The sequence below is a fragment of the Adiantum capillus-veneris genome, chromosome 14 (genome assembly GCF_014529385.1).
Source record: "Adiantum capillus-veneris isolate H3 chromosome 14, ASM1452938v2, whole genome shotgun sequence".
NCBI lineage: Eukaryota > Viridiplantae > Streptophyta > Polypodiopsida > Polypodiales > Pteridaceae > Adiantum > Adiantum capillus-veneris.
The window spans coordinates 127398928-127418266 of NC_140944.1; the positions used below are offsets into that span (position 1 = coordinate 127398928).

The 19339-nt window shown below is 40.0% G+C and overlaps 1 pseudogene; it reads left to right on the plus strand.

Moving 5' to 3' along the window:
- The first annotated feature begins 6428 nt into the window (after positions 1–6428).
- Positions 6429–9591, plus strand: LOC147443101 (uncharacterized; annotated as a pseudogene).
- Positions 9592–19339: the final 9748 nt, after the last annotated feature.

The following is a 19339-nucleotide window of genomic DNA, read 5'->3' on the forward strand; positions in this document are numbered from 1 at the left end:
TTTGTGCTAGTTATGGATAGTTTTTATAAAACAATTTATACTTGAGTGATAGGCTGTACACCCATGTTTTTCATGCCATTAAATTGTTTTATAAGGCCCGCCCCACTCGTTGCGACGACCAAAGGAACATGGCCACTATTCTCATAGAGCTATCTTTTTCTCCCAGTGGAACAACATCAATACTCTCTTTCTACATGTATAGTCTGTTTTATTTTTAAAAGTGATGCATGACACAACCTCTTGACAGATTCTAACAAATATGAATATATGCAAGTAGCTGCAAATCATTTTTTACTACCAAGATTGGGAGCTAGGCTCAGAGAAATTATTTTTTGTGAGTTGTTAGTCCTTGTTCAATAAACTTCTATTAGGTTGTAGGGGGAGAGAGGGAGAGAGAGAGAGAGAGAGTCCTTTTTGTGTGTCTGGGTCTAGCAATGCTACCAAGCTTGATTATATAGCTTAGATAAGTTAGCATGGTGTGAAAGATTTGAAAGCTAAGAAAATTTAATGTGATCATAAAACTTGGTTTGAAAATAGAGTGGGTTCTATAGAATTGGTTTTAACAATGGAAAGAACATTGGTTTCAACAATGCAGTGAGTTATATAGAATTGGTTTCAACAATGGGAACACAATTGAATTTAATGTCTAAAGTCCAGTCTCTTACTTGCTTCTATCCTTGCTTCTTTCTTGTGAGAGCAAGGTATGGCAATAGTGCACATCATAACCTACTATATAGTAGGAAGGATGTTTTTCCCTTGGTCTACCTAGGGTTGATAGAAGTGCTACCAAGTGCAAAAGTACAAACTGGGTAAGTAAGCAAGTTTTTAAATATGAGTTCCTATAACTGGTACATTGCGTAATCATGAAGCTTTTCATGATAAAATGTTAGGGCTCATAGTTTCCAATGCAGCAAGAGCTTCAAGTTTCAAAGAGATGAGTTGACTTTCTTTTAATATCAATAATGTGATTGGACCTTACATCTATGTTGCTCTATAGATGCCACACTTGCTTTCATCTCTATCTATGTTTTGTGCACAAGTATGGTAATAGTGTTCACCAAATCATAACGACGGATAAGTAGGCTAGTAGATGGATAAGTAGGCTAGTACATGTACACTATTTGTTTGTGTACACTTATGAACCATTGGCACCTTAAAAGGTGATAGAAATGAAAGCAACATAAGGTCACCTAATAGTTTATGTGGATGCTCTGGGCCTTCCTCAAAAAAATTCAGCTCCACTATATATAGTACAGAAGTTGTATGTGAATGCTCAAAGAAAATCTAGATTAAGTGTAATCCTACGTACAAATTTTGAGATTTACCTCTAAATGCTAATTGAAGGTGAGAAGAAACCTTGATTTTACCAGAATTCCACATACAAATTGTGAGATTCATATCTAAATCTGCCCTTCCACCTCGGATTCCTCGTGCTGCTTTGGATTCAATCACGCCGCCTCTCATATAGTAGAAGTAGATTGCATCTAAAATATTTCATATGCATGTTTTCCAAGTGTCTCAGCAGAAGCATTGTGTATATGAGTGGCTATCCGATTGCTTGAAAAAAACTCAAGTTTTGTGTATTCCCACATGTGAAAATTTGAAATACACCCCTAAATTCTAGTTTTGAAGACGAGAAAACCTACAAATTTTAGGGAAAATCATTGATGAAACATAGCAAAATTGCCTTTAATTTTTCACTATGTCAATTTTTAAACTTTTTTGAAAAAAGCATTGCATTGTGTGCGAATGCTCAAAGTAAACTTAGGTTTACCTATAAATTTTGAGATTTAGCTGTAAATTCTCTTTTTTTTGGCTATACTCACAATTGTAAGTGAGATAATTTATATTAACTTGACGGGATTGTATTCTTTTGAAGTTAATATAGATTTAGCAACAAAATTCTAACTTGAAGGCAAGAAAAAAAACCAAGTTTAGCACAAAGCCTAAAGAAATTAGAAGTAAATTTTCTGTGCCTCTTGCCTTTGCCACCTTGATTTAGCTCATGCCACTTCTGATTCGTGCATGCTGCCTTGGGTTTGCTCCCCTTTTTGCCATCTCAAATTTTCTCATCACGTCGGATTTGTGCATGCCGCCTTGGGTTTGCTAGCAAAAACACTTGTCTTCCACGTCGATTTTGCTCGCTTGAAATCCTACCTATCAATTTTGAGACTAAGCCATAAATTATAACTTGAAGGTGAGGAAAAAACCCAAGATTATCACAAATCCTAGAGAAATTGAGGGTAAAAGCCTTTGAATATCATTAAGATTTTTCTCCTCGTCCCGCCTTTGCCACCTCGGATTTGCTTGTTCCACTTCGGATTTGTGCACACCGGCGTGGGTTTGCTGGTCTTTTTCCACTTGTTCCCTTGCTTTGAATTCTTTGGATTGGCACACACCACCTTGGGTTCGCTCGTCCTCCGCTTCGATTTTTCTCACCTTCAATGCTTTCCTCCACCCCTCATCCTGGAACCAGCCTCTTATACTCTCTCTCTCTCTCTCTCTCTCTCTCTCTCTCTCTCTCTCTCTCTCTCTCTCTCAAACACCACTGTTGGCTCGAAGGATGAAAACACACCCACACACGATCTTGCCCGCGTCAATTTTTGTAGATCTCTCTCTCTCTCTCTCTCTCTCTCTCTCTCTCTCTCTCACACACACACACACACACACACACACATAATAACTCAGAACTTTAGAAGCTGGCATCAGATAGTGAGTCTCTCTCTCTCTCTCTCTCTCTCTCTCTCTCTCTCTCTCTCTCCCACACACACACACACACACACACACACACACACATATATATACTTAGGCTTGTCATAATTGAGAAAATTTATGAATTTAAAGTGTGGCACATAGTTTAACTTCTAAAAATGAAAGGGGATAAAATATATTAGAACAGGTAAAAGGCATGTCAGCTCCGCAAGCTCTCTTCTCATTTGGGATGCCAGTGTTAGGGTTGATTTTTTTCGTACATTTTACCCATTTTAAGGTTTTTTTTTTGTTTTCTATGGGAAAAAATGTTAGCAACTCTCTAAAAAGTACACTATAATTCCAAGAAAGTAATAATTTCTTGGTAATTGGCAAGGGTGCCCTTGGTGAGTAGGAGTCCCCATGAGCTTGATGGTAAAATCTCTCTCTCTCTCTCTCTCTCTCTCTCTCTCTCTCTCTCTCTCATGGCCAATGACATGTATAACAACCCCATCATTTGCAGTTCCCAAAATGATACAGAATGAAGTCGACTCATAGACAGACCAACCTTCTCCTTTTTTTTCTAGGGATAGATGTTTGACATTAAATAGTATTTGACATTATATATATATATATATATAGATATAGATGTGTGTGTGTGTGTCCATCATAATTTAGAAAATTTACAGTTTTTTTAGGGTGGCACATGGTTTAACTCTCAAGAATAAAAAGGATTTAATAACTCTGAATTGATAAAAGACCCACCAATTGGGAAATCTCTCTCCCTATTTGAGATGACAATGTTAGGGTTGTTTTTTTGTCAAACATTTTATCCACTTCAAGGCATTTTTCTTGTTTTGTATGGAAAAAATATTAGCTACTCTTTTGAAAATACATGATAATATTAAGAAAATAACAATGTCTTGGAAATTTGAAGGGCAAGGGTGTCCTTGGTGAGTAGGAGTCCCCATGAGCTCAATTGTAAAAAATCTCTCTCTCTCTCTCTCTCTCTCTCTCTCTCTCTCTCTTTCTCTCTCTCTCTCTCTTAATAATGTAGATAACAACCTCTTCATTTGAATGCATGCCCTCAAAGCGAGACCGGAGTAAATTGATGCCCGGACATGCGAACCTTCTCTTTTTTCTCAATCGCTTTTAAAAATAAAAACTTACACAAATTTGTAAAAGGTATCAATATCGTTCTTCAAAAAATCCCCTTGATAAAACAAAGCCAAATATATCATTAAAAATCAATTTTTTGCTAAATAGCAAAATCTCCACCAAAATTTATCTTTGCTTGCCTAGGAGGAGTGAAACTAAAATTATATATTTATTATATGTACAGTTGAAAGTCTTTGGTCTTTACACTGTACATTTTGAAAGGATTTTCATTTCCCTTTGCATGTCAAATCTGACCCTTCACTTTTGCATTTTAGATTAGGTGTTTGGTCTAGACTTTTGTGAAGTGAACCAATGCATGACATGTAGAGGCATTCTTCTTGCTTGAAATTTTAAATCTCCATTATGTATAGTATAAACTGTGGTCTTTGAGACTCCAGCCATCTATCACACCATGACTTGTAACTTAAAGTTCATACACGTAAGCATGGCTTCCAAGCCTAGGACTCTCAAATGTCCATGCATGCATACCTAAGATAATTATATAGCTCCACTTCTAAACTCTGTAATTCTATCATAGGTCAACATGGCCGCTTCATCTAAGACATTTAGGTGCATTGTGATTACAAGTGTCAACATTCGGCAGAAGGTTTTGTAGACTTAGGAAAGAGTACCTATCATGATCACCTTTTCAACAAGATCTTCAAGGCAACATACATCCCCCGGTGCGAAGATCTGTTTCAGGCAATATACAATTAGCTTTCAGACATTCTCCTAATCGATCAGTATCCACTAACTTGTCTGCTCATAAGAGAGATTTGGAGTCAGCCACATCCAGACAATTGTGGTGTAATGGTAGGGCTTATTGTAATGGGGGCAGGATAGTGAGTCATGCAACTTATACTAGACATTGCATGGCTAGTCAAAGATACGATGCTTATTGGAGTAGCGTGCATGGTTAGATGTGGAACGTCAATTTTTGACGAACTTTCGGATCCTTCTCGTGTGGATCAAGAGTTGACACCATTACCTGACCCCTTTGAAAGTAATGTTGCATCCCTTGAAGAAACAATAAATGAGTCAGACAAAGATTCGTACCATTTTCCTAATGGAAATAATACAATGGGAGTTGAGGAAACAGAAGAGGAGGTGTCTTTGTATGACCAGATACTAGACAAGATAGTTGAGCTACAAACCCTTTGGGATGAGCATCAGGCTTCTATAGCTTTCCAAGATAGCATGCTTTGAATTCCTTTTGGGGACATGGGAGGCTCTCAAGTTGGTAGTCACGACTCAAGTGAAGGAGAGGTTAGCCTGAGAAAACTTTTAGTTTAAGTACCATCTACTTGGGATGGATCCCACGGTGACATCTATGTGCCAGCTTGTTGGGTTCAAATCACAACAATGTTCTCAAGTCTTGTGATGGTAGAGGCAAATAGATATAGAGTATGTCAAGGATCTCTTAACAATATGCATTATCCTATGTCGTACTATCCCATCTTGGAGGACAACTATAATGGAAATGTTGTTCGATGCACATGCAACGGAGCTTGTCATGGCAAAACAAAATTAAAAAGAGATTTCATAGAATGCTTTGAGAAATGCACAATGTGCAATATTCCTCGAAACGAACTGTTGTGTTACGATTACATCTCAATTGGTGAACAATTGAGATGCCTCTCCAAAAGACAAACCATCTTTCATGACTTTCTTGAGATGTGGAGGAGTAAGAAAAGGTGGTTATAAAATGGCAATGCAACCATAGTGACTAATATAGATGAGTTTTGGGATGGTGCAAAATGTAAGGAAGTGAATACATTTTGGAATCCAAATGCTCACTTTGAGTTGCCGATTATTTGTCCCAATGCTGATTGCAAACATGCCATTTAAGCTTGGCCAAGACCAGAGAATGAGCTTCAAATGACATGGATAAATGGAGAGGAGATGTACAAGATATTGTGCAAATCTTGTCGGAAATCATTTTGTAGCCACAAACACGTATGCAAGGTATTTTGTAATCCACTCTTCTTTGTGCGTAGGTGTTATTTGATAGGACTTTGACGTTTATTTTCTTAAAACTTGTAGGGTGATCAACGCAACTTTGCATTGGGATGGTTTTCAACGTCTCGAACTACTCAAAATAATTGTGGAGTAGTGGAGATAAAGATTCTTAATGGTGGGAAACGATCAAAGGTCGGAGCTTTGCCAGTGGTATTTATACCCTTTAACTGCAAGAAGATAATTAGGAGTTCATCAAAGTTGTTTCATGTTTTTTTGAGGCCTTTAATGGAAGATTTGGAGAGGTTGTTTGTCGATGGAATAGAGATATAGAGCTTTGCCAGTGGTATTTATACCCTTCAACTGCAAGAAGATAATTAGGATTTCATCAAAGTTGTTTCATGTTCTTTTGAGGCCTTTAATGGAGGATTTGGAGAGGTTGTTTGTTGATGGAATAGAGATATAGAGCTTTGCCAGTGGTATTTATACCCTTCAACTGCAAGAAGATAATTAGAATTTCATCAGAGTTGTTTCATGTTCTTTTGAGGCCTTTAATGGAGGATTTAGAGAGGTTGTTTGTCGATGGAATAGAGATAGAGTTCAATTACCCTCTTGATTTGATCCCAATGTTGTCCCCTATGTCCTCTTCGCAAAAGGTTCATAGCTCTCGCAATGTTGATGATGGTGACAGGAGATCCCCCCACCCAATGTAAGATCGGCTGCTTTAAAGAAGGAGGGAAATCCTTTGGTCGTAGATGCAAGGCAAGTGCTTGTTTGGATAGTGAAGGATGTGGAAGATACATATACGACAAAAAAAGGTATCAATTTAAATATCCTCCAGCAAAGCATCAGATAGAGGAGTCCACTCTTGTTATCTTAGCCTCCGAAAGGGCCTTTTCTCACAGGGCCAACGTGAAGCCCTACTCAAATAATGTGATCTTTTTGGAGTATCTCCCCTGTGGAGATTTTATGACCTATATGGGTTTAATCCACATCTTGACCTAGTTTTTGATTGTATGCACATATTTTCATTGAACATGACATTGTTTTAGAAAATATATTGGTGCTCTCATGAAATCCCTAATAATGATGTGAAAAGGATGGTTGATGATCTTGCTGAAAGAGTGAGTAGAGTTGTCCCTACTCACATTCGCTATGGTCGTTGGCCTAGATTCCCCAGTAAGTATCATGAAAGCTATAAGGCAGAGGAGAATCATAAGTTTATTCAGTGGTGCTTACCATATGTGCTATGTGAAGTGAGGGAAGTACGCAAAGAGATCTTTGATTTAGGTCTTCACGTCATAAAAAATTTCCAATGCTTTTTTCAACTTTACTAGAGATAATGGATGGTCTCTGGAAGATATAAGTTTGGTACGCAAACGCCTTGCATCATGGAGAGTTAGAAAGAAGATCTTTTTGGTTCCGACTCACCTCCATTGGAGCATGTTGCAAGTTAGGCATATTCTCTTATAAATAAATTGAATTTATCTTAAAAATCAAATGTCATTTTCATTTTCTACCTTTTTGGTCAAAGCTTGGTGAAATTATTATGACATTTGCGCCACGGAAGTCATGATGTAATATGGTGCTACTTATATGAGCGCATGGTGTCTATTTATGTTTGTGTAAAGACAAATCACAAGGAGGATGAGATTTCTTTGGTGAACTACCATCGAAGGTTCCTCTTCACTCGAGTTTTGTCAAATGTTAAAATAGATAGAGATAGACTTCTGCCAACACAAAGGATTTTTAAAGGTTTTCATAATTCTCTCGTCCCCCCAGAAGGTTACTTAGTTGACAAAGGCAATTAGTTACATTGTCCAGAGTAGCATGGATGTGGGATTTTGAAAGTCTCTTCAATAGAGAAAGCCAAAATTTTATGGGGCCTGGCCACAAGGCTCAATGTGGACTCCCCATGTACACAAGTCCTTGGACAAAATGGGATTGTCATTGGTGGGAAGAAAAGATCTCACTGAGATGCAACTTTAGAGGAGAAAATATTGCTGAGTATTAAAATAAAGATGCAACAAAAGTTGGGGTTCATAAACAAGGTGTTCTTCAAAGGAGAACTTTACAAGGTTGTAGATAATGTATGGTCTAGTGCAATGAAGGGAATACACCAACCGATATTGTTGGACATTGAAAGGCTTGCATCACCCACTTCTTCTCATTTGAGCATAATGGCAACTTGAGACTATTCTTTGGACTGAACTATTATCGCTAGATAATTTCATCTATTCAAAGGCATGACATCTTACAACTTGATAATACTACAGGAACGAGTCTTCTTCAACAAAGATTTATGCCCTATACTTGGGATTTCATAAGACCCATCGAGTTTTTTCTACACAAGTTTAGATATTTTCATTGTGAAAACAACATAATTGCATATGAAACTAAAGACTTACAGCTAAGACAATGACTAGTTGAGCACGGTTGTGTTGGAGGTATTCCACCTTGGATTCAGGAGAATGACATTATCCTAATGAAACCATGTCAGAAACCTTTGTGCTCTTTCAATGAAATACAGTATGCCGTTGTAAGGTCTGTGGATCATGCTCTCATGCAAGTGAAAGTTGCATGGACTAAAGAGACTAAGACTCAATATGGAGAGAAACGATGGAACGTTGTGAAAGAAGATGAAGAGTGGAAGATTGGTGGATGTCTAAGAGCAGTAACAAGAGCTGGATAGTTTTAAAAAAGAAGAAATATTATTGTTGGAGGTTTTATAAAGGAGGTTCCTGTTATGTTGGCAATCATGACTACACAATAAAAGGTAAAACTTGAATATGAAAATAGCTACTAAATATTTTCTTAGGAGAGAGTAATTTGATTATTTTTGAAAGCAATAATATTACTGTGGTTCATTTTTTGTTTAGTGTACAAATGGATGGGATCCAAGCAAAAGACATTGAAGCTATGGTAAACAACCTGGACTTGGTAGAATTTTAAGAGGCCATGATTAAAAAGGCTAAAGCTGCACCTCAGACCAAGCAAGGTACATATTTATTGAGAATACTAGTGTATGTTTATTCAATAGCACATTACTGTAGTGGTGGTTGCAAAGGTGTTTAATAGCTTTCTAATTAGCATTAATATGCATAGAAATCCAAAGTGGATCCTCTCGAGTAGTTGCCTCAGAAAATAAAGATTCTTTAACAAATGAAAAGGGTAAATGATACTCTGATTACTAGCATCAAATATATGATTCAAAAATGGTTGAATTTATTATAGCTAATCTTTGCGAATGTTATTTATAGGTGTAGGGATTTCTTCATCCTCTAGTAAAGAAAAAGTTAGGTCACCCTCTTATGACGATATATTTTGTCCACCAAAGGGGAAGGATAGGGATCCTAATAAGCTCTATGAGAAAGAGATTTTAGAGAAAAAGCATAAAGAACATCATGCAATGATGCTTGATAACTATCGCACTATTTATCCATGGTTTCACAATTTCTCTATGCCGGCCGACTTACGTCACAACACAAAAGGCAAAGATGAGATTATACAAATCAGTTGCAATAACTATGATAAAATCGTGATTCTTTCTTGGGAAGGAGCTTAGTACAAATGGCATGTGGAGGACCTCAAAAGAAGCAAAGCTAAAGTACAAAAAGTCAAAGGTAAGTAAGAACGTTATCCTTGTTTCTACTTGCTTGATTTACTTTGTATATTTTAAAAAAGATTCTTTAATAATTTAATTTATGAACTTAAACAGGAGATGTTTGTGAAAAATGAAATCAAAAGTCAATCCAATGAGGAAGACATCGATCCTACAACTTCACTTGAGGTAGTGAATATTCTTACAATAGTGAACATAACTTACTATTAAATGTATCACTTGAAATGTGTCCTTTTTTTTATTGTTATCTTTTACAGCCTTCTCTTCTCCTCTCTCTCTCTCTCTTTCTCTTTGTGCATGTGCACGCATGCATCCGTTGGTGGTTGCTTTGGATCCTCATTGCAAGCTAGTGCCTTTTGAGATACCAACTCCCTTAAATCATGAACACCAAGAAGTCAAAAGGGGCCAGCCAACGGCCATATTGTTGGGCACATGAAGGGTCTAGAGCTCTCAAATAGCATGGAACTTTGAAGCTCCGTGAAGCTCAAGTGCGCATATTGGGAAAGGGAAAACATAACCAAGCCCACTTACAATGTCATGGATGGCATGCTCATGCATGCTATTGAAGCTCTTGAGCTGAAGAGAGTTGTTATGCAGCTGCTGCAGATCTATTTTGGAGGAAGATCTGCCATGGATACTACAAATTGGGATAGGGTTGTTGTGCGGGATGAGGCCTTCCCTGTAATCCTTTCTTCTCCACCACCACTACCACACCCCTTAAATCCTAATTCTCCAACACCACCTTCTCCATCACAGTCCCCTAGGATAGAGAACCGGCTCAGCAAGAGGGGGATGCAGCTGTCATAGTAGCAAAATGAAGTGCATGTAGAATATCGCCAGAAGAAGAAGAATCTAAGGGACTAAAGATAAAGAGCTGTGGTTTGGGAATGGAGGGGAGAAGAGGAAGGTGAGCATGAGAGCCATAGTTGTGGATGGCCAGCTGATGCAGAGACATGGCGATGGAGGCCATCCTTGCATGCGTACACTTGCCCCCTGGCCGTGTGTGTGTAGATGCACACCACCCCGAATGCAACAATCGCGAGCTTCTTCCTACCTTGTACTCTCCCATCCTTTCACTACCTCGGCTAGTGTCTACTCCTTCCATTGCTCTCTTTTCTCCGCTGTTTTCCATACGCCCTACCCCTATCGGCAGTGGTTAGTTGCACCTTATTTTGGTTCCCTCTAGTGAGATTACTCTTATGGAGTGATTTTCCCTCTCTTTGACCTCGGCGTGCAAGCATGTGGTATGATGGGTGCCTCTTCTTCACCTGCAACAAGTTGCATCTTCTTCACCTATAGCTAGTTGCAGTGCACATGAGAGGGCCTACAAGTTGCAACTTCTTCACCTGGAGTGCACGTGAGAGGGCCTGCAATGGAAGGCATAGAAGAGGTGGGAGGGAAGCCCAAGGGTGATTGTGATGGAGGCCGAGGACGCCCGCATATTGAGGCCGACGAAGCTCGTAGATTGAGGCTGACAATTGTGCACTAATTGTCCTCTCTCTCTCTCTCTCTCTCTCTCTTTCTATGTTTGTGTGTTACTGTTGTGCTAAGCAGTCGGGAGGCGCAGGGCACACATGCCAATTCAAGATGATTTCGCCACATGTCAGGGGGGGACGGAATCCCTCCCCCTTTTAATATAGTATAGATATAGATATTAAGGGGGTTCATAAATCCATATACTGGCTATACATAGGGGGTTTCTAAGACTCTATGCTTGTAGGTGGCATGCCGTCTGTTGTGAAAAGAGGAGCCCCCCTATGATTTCTAGACTCTTGTATCATGATTAGATGCCACTCTGAACAGTAAGCTTCTCAAGCACTTTTTGTGCTTTCTCAAGTGCACCACATTTGGTATACATGCCAAGACAGTGCGAAGTACCTCGTTTTTTTTCGACAACCTTTGGCTCACAATATCATCGTGAATTCTTTTGTCCATATCAAAATCTGCACAATGCCACATGCCTTGAAGATACAAGCATAGGTGATTGCATTTGGGAGAGCTTCCCTCTCTTTGCATCTGCTGAAAATAGCCCAGTGTTAGGACCCTGTTGGGGATATCTTGCAATGAATGCATTCCACAAGACGACATCCCGCATAGTAAGCTCGTCAAAGACTTGTTGGGATGCCTTCAAGCTGCACGTATAGGTGATTGCATCCGGAGCTTGAGACCCTCTCTTTGCATATGCTGAAAACAGTATAGAGCTTTGCGGTCTCTCTCTCTCTCTCTCTCTCTCTCTCTCTCTCTCTCTCTCTCTCTCTCTCTCTCTCTCTCTCTCTCTCTCTCTCTCTCTCTCTCTCTCTCTCTCTCTCTCTGCTAATCACCATTCCACAACTCATGCCATTAGAGTCAACTATGTTTGCAACGCATGTCATCAAAGTCAAATAATCCACAACATTGTTTGGCGGACGAAGCGACAAGCGGCCGTTTCCAGAGAAGGGTCATATTTTTATGAGAAACCTTTGTAAAATTCTTTTGTAAGAGAGCATCTCTAAGGCGAGACCTGGTCAAAGGATTTATGATTATTCTTCTGGGAGCATTTGTATATTAGAGATCGCGTTAGAAGTTTAGGAGCTTTTGGCCGGACAAGCCATTTGTAAAGACCTAAAATATAAAGGTCATTTTTTGTAAGTTTGAACATCATCGTTTTGAAGAGAAACTGAGAAGACAGCGTACGTTTGAGAGCTCCTTCTTGCTCCAACTTGTAATCTTCGCTATTGTGGCTACAGTAATCCAAATTCAAATTCGTTTATTGCATTGTGTTCCTCTTACTTTGCTCTTCCATTCAAGTGTAATCATTCAAGATTCGGTGTAGGTTTTTAACTACAAATTTGAGACCTTAAATCGCTGTTTTGAGTGTCTATATCTGTATTTTATGTTGTTTTGACCCTAGGAGATGGTTTGGGGACCCTAAAACGACCCATTAGGATCACTTGTTCATTGTTTTTGCTGACTTTGAGATGAACGATTGCGATCTTTGTACCTCTCCAGAATGCTGTGACAGTGATATGATATGATCGTGATAGTCCCCTGTGGCTTCCCTTCAAGTTTCGTGTGATTCCGAATAGATTTGCATGGTGAATGGGCGTCACGACTGTAGAGCTGTGTAGAAGGACATAGTCAGATTACTTGGCGATAGTGCGTTTGATTTTCTTGTAGAGTTAGTAGATGCATCTCATCGATTTCACCTCATTAGGATTGACACCCTAGTGAGTTTCCACGCCTCATCCTGGTCACTTCCCTTGTATTGATAAATATGTTGATGCTTGAGTGCTATGCTACGGACGTCCATCGCGGCGACCCGCAAACATTGGCGCCGTTGTCGGGGAATGCACCTTAGGTGATGAGTGACCGAGTGTACAATTAGATTCTTTAAAAAAGAAGATCAATCCACAAATCCATTTTACACCTCATTTAGGCTGCTAGACAGGGGTGTAGAGCTTAGTGGAGTCTAGAGTCAGTGGACCGGCTAGATCCTCTCTTAGGAGATTTAGGGAGCTGTGAGTGAGAGTGTTCAAAGCATTTTTGCTCTTCAATTTCTTTAATTCGATTGAGTACTGAAGTCTCACCCGAAATCCGTCGTGTTTGTTTTGTTTGATTCATTTCCTTATGTTCTTTCATTTTTGTACTTAGGAGTAGGATAAGCAAATCATATTCCAATGAGATTTGGGGCAAAAATTAGAGTCGAGAAACCAGAAAACCATAACTTTGGCAAAAAGACCATAAGACTCTGAAATCTTGAAAATCTTACCAAACAGAGCTGAAATTGATTCAAATTACAAAGTGGTAGCACCAACCATTGGAAAATACTTGTCAGATGGAGCAGACCAAAATTCATCAAATTTGGCCCAGGTACTACGATCGCGATCGGTGTACCTATGTGCCGGATTTTGACCAGATTTTTTGTGTGCCTTCCTGATAAGATTCTAAACAAGTTTGTGTACAACAACAACACCCAAAAACATCAAAAATCAAGGAAATCAGGCCACTTGGATAAAACTATCCTGACAGATCCAAAAAGTGCAAAATCTTGGCTTTTGATGATCCAAATGAAAAAAGACTTGGGGGATAGCTCTAAAACATTAGTGTCTACAAGCATGCCAAATTTGGTCTAATTTGGGCTCAGAACTACGATCGCGATCGATGTACCTAAGTGCCAGATTTTGATCAGATTTAATCTGTGGGATCCTCAGGTGTATACAAACATAAAAGTCTAAAGGACCTAGAGCCAGAAACCTCAAAATACCTGTCAAACCATCTGAATACAGATCCAAGTCAAAAACTGCTAAACTGGCATAGAAATTGACTTTCAGTAGACCAAAACACATCAAAATAGGGAAGAAACCATACAGAGGAATAGCCTATACACAAAACAACCCCAGATAGCTTCCAAATCCCAAATCAAGCACCAAAATCTGATCAAACTGACAGATTCTGGAAAACAGACACTTCCAACCAAGAACTGGTAAAAGCTTGACTTTTTAGAGTCTGAATACAAAAGTATCTGAGAGGTAGCCTTAAAATAGCCTAGTGAAGAAGCTGGTGAAGTTTCATCTAATTTGGGCTCAGAAATACGATCGCGATTGGTGTAGCTCTGTGCCAGATTTGACTCATTTTTTACCGTTCATAGACCTAGACTATTTAACATATCAGGAGTTGTCAAAACCCAAATTGGACATACTGCCAACAATCTACAAGCCAAATTGTGTTGAAGTCATTGTGAAAGTGTTGAATTTGCTGACAGTTGGAATGATATAGTGATCTCATAGCCATCAAGTGTATTCATTTACAGAGACCGATCAAGTAACAATCCATGCAGTCGCAAGAGTTGGAAGATCACTCCATCTCCAGGTAAGAGGTTTGTATTCAGTCCAGTAAATCCCACTTTCTTCATGTTTTTGAGATCGGGAAAACAAATCAACATCCAACACCGAAATTTTGCGCATCAAGTAAGTGTTTTATCAACGGAGGAGAGTGTAAACCAAGGTGTAGTACGACCGTTAGAGGCGATCCTTGAAGAAGGCATCTCCGATACTTCTTCAGAGAGATCTTACGAGTACTTCATGGAACACTTGGGACATTTAAAACTAAACGGAAGAGAAAACATGGCAGCACGACCATCAGACCCTTCGGCCACAATGAAGCTATTTTTCATCAAGTATCAATATGACAACAAGCAAGGTGCCAAGATATACAAAGATGGTATGGACCGCTATTGTGTGAAAATAGAAGATAGACCAAGCGAGTTCAGGAACTTAGTGCATGGGAGCTATTGCAGAGATAGGTACCTAGATGACGAGGGTATCATGTACTTGGTAGTCCTGAATCCTAACACTGTAGACAAGTGGGGATTGATGGGCACGAAAGTCAAAATAGATGAGGGACATGAGGAGAAGGCACCAACAATAAGCTTCCCTAATGCGAGGTTAAGGCGAGAAAATGAAACTTTCTGAGTCAACACGGATAATGTCTACTTGGAGTTATACAAGTATAATAATGGGGAGCAAGATCTCTATTATAGATGTGAAGAACGCTATGTCAGAGAGATGATTGAGTGGAAAAGACTTTATGTCTTCACCTATACAGAGGGAGCAGAAACGAAAATCGCCGCATACGACAAGTATGGAAGACAATACGTAGCAATCAATAAAAAGGAGTTGGAAGGATATACGTACTTTGGGGGACCACTCCACCAGTATTATGTCACTCCAAGCCCACTAAGACCAGCACCTACAACTGTCGTGCCAGACCTGATGGCAACAGGTGGAGAGAGGACTCATGTAGCTGATTCTTTCAGTCGACCTCAGTATTCTATGCCAAGCCCCATGGGAACGTTACATTCCAGAGAATCAATGGCTACGAATCGAGGTAGTGCGGTTCCTATCTCTACACATACTGCAGTAGGTCCGACATTTGCAGCCACACCATCATATTTGCCTCCTAGTAGTAGATTCGAGGCAGAGGAGCCAACGAGAGCAACCCACGACATCCATTATGTACGAGAAGGATTGAGTCAAGACACGGGAACAATGAGACTGGTCACAGACCATAGAAGGATTAGGCCATCCCAAGTAGCAAAGTTCATGCCGAAGAAGTATAGCAGATCAGGGGATCCATATGCCCATGTATCGCTCTTCAAGCAAGTCTTAAGAGTAGAGCAGATCATTGATTTCCATATTCAATACGAGGGATTCACGCTGACCTTGGAAGGGACGGCCTTCACATGGTTTCAACCTTTGAACCCTGACACTTGTCCGAATATTGAACATGTATTGCGAGAGTTCGCGTAAGAATTCTCAAAACGGGGTATAAAGCATAATATTGTATCACAGGTATATGCTTTTAAACAAAGGGAGAACGAAAAAGTGAAGGAAGCATCCTTGAGATTCAAGCAATACATTGAGAGGTGCCCGAGGAGAGAATTACCGCAGGATGAGAGATTGTATGTGCTCTTCATTGAAGGACTTAGGAACGAAACCTTGAAAAAGGACCTTCATTTGAAGGCCTGTAGCACATTTGAACAGGTTACAAGGGAAGCGTTATATCTTGTTGACAACTGCAAAGCATATGGGGAAGTGTCAGAGGATACTGATTCAGTAACCAGTGGCTCTTCATCTATTAAGAGCAAACCCTCTACCAAGAAAGATGCTCAGGCTTCCTTGATGCCGACAGCTGACCAAATGATAGAGGAGGTAACGAAGAGAATGCAACAACATATGAGATCAAATCCGGTGATGAGACAGTCTTAGACAAGGAAATGTGACATATGTGGGGGGGATCACCCGATGCCGTGGTGCACACAACAGCCGAAAGCACCAGTTGCGAATGGACGAGTACTGAAATGGTGCGCCATAGAGAAAAAATGGACAAATCATGGCACGGATAAGTGTTTTTACAACAAAAGCTATGTGAGGGAAAGGCCGTATGGACCTCCAATAGGACCACCCCAGCCACCTCCTCCAAGATATCAAGTTGGACCAAATATGAATATGGTAGCAGGAGCAGACAGGCCTCAACCTGTGTTGGGTCAACAAACTCCATTACCACAGGAAAATAGAGCCATGATTAGGTATGCTTAACCTTGTGAAGCATCACCAAGAACAAATAGTACACTTCAAGTTTCTTATTATGAGGAACCGAATGAGCCTTACCTAATAGAACCTAAATCACAAATGTATGAAGACGAAGCCTATCAACCGTGGGGAAATAGCGAGGGTATGGCACCACCAACGTATGTAGCACAACCTTCGAGAGATCAATATTTGGTGGACAAAAGAACGCTAATATTCATTGCGAACAATAACTACAAACCAAGAGGATATCCTAATAGGGAAGGACAACCTATGGGACCACCTCCTTGTGACGGATGTGGTGTGAATCACATATTGCCAGATTGCCCAAGGAATGCGGACAACAAGGGAAAAGCAACTATAGATATTGTGGGGGTGTTACCAAGTGCAAGCAGTGGATCAGAAACCGATCCCATGATCCAAATCAATGCGATAACCAGAGCCCAAGCCAAGGACTTAGAGAAAAACAAGCCATTGGAAGAAAAGTTCGAGTTGCCAATACCCACAGAAAATGAGAGTTTATCTGTGAGAACCCAGCGAAAATCTTGGAAGGAGAAACGAGACAGAATGAAAACAAGAAGGTTGAAAACCCAAATTTCCATGCAAAACAAATTACATAAACGAAAGAGCAACTAAAACAAGAGAGAGATAGTAAAACTGCTGAGGATAACAACAAGCCGAGCAAAGCGTCCTCAAGAGGATCACTCTTGGTTGAGAAAGTGCTAGAGCCTTTAGATGCTCTATTACAAGCGTACGAAGCAAGGCTAAAAACAAATCAAACCTTAGAGCAAAGATGGTTGACTTATCCTCAACTAGAAGTGCAAACGAAGCGTTTGGAAATGTGTAAACACCTCATTGAAACAGCCCAGGCATTGTGGAACCTAAGGCGGTTAGAACCCCAAAACAAGAAGTGCTGATTCACAAAGAGCGAGAAAAACTAAAAATCAATGAACCCGAACAAGTAAATGGACCAAGGCCTGAAACGATATTGTCATTGGATCACCAAGTGGTGTCGAACACCACTGATGGCGCTAAGTGAATGACTACAATGCCAATTCCAGAAGTTGAAGAACCATGGCCACAACACTTATGGGAAACCATTACAAATAGGAAGAACGGAATCGCGACGTTACAGTCTCCTCCAAATCCTGAGATTAACTTGGACAACGGATTTTATCCAGGAGATATACAATCGCTATATGGAGATGCGGGAACGGAGGTTTCAATGGAAAGCAAAGCTCAATCCTTGAAAACCCTGCCTTCATTTATAGGTGAACACGAGGTTAGTTCCATCCCAGATGAGAAATATTCCACAAATGATTGACTCAAAAAGTTTTCAAGAGATGCTGTCGACACCTATAACATGCACAATCACACTGTCAGAACTCTTGAGAGTTAGACCACACCACACTTATGGGAAGACATGGGGAAACATTTGGAGAACAAAGGAGTAAAGATTCCTCTTCAGACAAACCCTACGGGAGAAGAAAACAAACAGGAAGGTGAACCCAAAGCCCAACCAGTACCAATAAACAAGTTCGGAGATTACTGTGAAGGTGAGGAGGGTAATACAACCTTACCTGTTGAATATCAGGATATAAAAACGATAGCTATCCTAGATAGTGGAGCAGGAGTTGCGATTGCTACAAAGAAAATCTGGGAGAAATGGGGCCGTCCAGATCTCAGAAAGACGAGAATGAAATTGCAATTTGTAGATAGGTATGTAGAGAGACCATTGGGAATCCTGGACCAAACAGTTGTAACTTCGTGTGGAATTAACTATGAGCACACCTTTGCTGTGGTGGATTTCGGGAAAACGAACAACTTCGACATTATTTTGGAGCGACCTTTTATGCGTCAACTCAAAATGATACAAGATTGGGGGGTACGACCAAATTTACCGGCACGAAGAGCTAATAACGAAAATCAACATGAAGGATCACAGCTATAGAGACGTTGCAAAAACACCAGCGAAAGAATTTAATTCAACCACAGTAAATGAAAAAGAAATACCCGCATGTATACAAACAAAAGCACATGTCTGGATGTGTGGAGCATCTGATTGTGGAGACATAGTCAAAGAGGAATGTGTATTGAAAAGATCCGTAGAAGACGAGGCTTATCTCCCAGAACCTTTCTCTGCAAATTTATTTGAGCCATTTGGGTGGACTCAAATATTTTCAACCTTGGATGTATGTGTTAACGAATGCACACCTACAAAATTTTGTGACGATGAAGGATACAACCTAGTAACTTTACAAATGGCTAGCGGCATCCTTGAGTCAGGATCAGAGAGTGATGAACAAGAAGAACCACTATGTGAGACTGAGTGTAAAAGAATAATTCATGAGATATCTGTAGTGGACGATAGGAATCGAAAAGAGGAGGAATTCAGAGATTCACTAAGCGGTGACTTTTCATCACTGGGTGATGAAATCCAAATGATAGATGCTGATGACGAAAGATCAAGTGGATCAGAGACGAATAGGAAATACAGGTCGAGACAGGACATGTTTTACGAGTTTACTAACCAAAAACCTAGTCGACAAGAGTGGTATAAATCCAAGAGAACAAGAAAATCAAGAGCGAATAAGAATAATCCGATGCCACTTGTCAATGACAGAACGGGATATCTAAAGCTTGTCAAAGCTGATGATAGTGTCAAAGACGAGGTCACTAGTCGGTTTATCAAAACTAAATCATGAAAAAACAACAAGAAGAACAGGCGCCAAAAGAGAACGACTAAGACACATAAAGTGGGGAAAACAGGGTCTGGAATGACCAAAACAGAGAGGAAAACGGAGTACAATAAGCTCAAACGAACCCTCAGAGACATATGGACAACTGG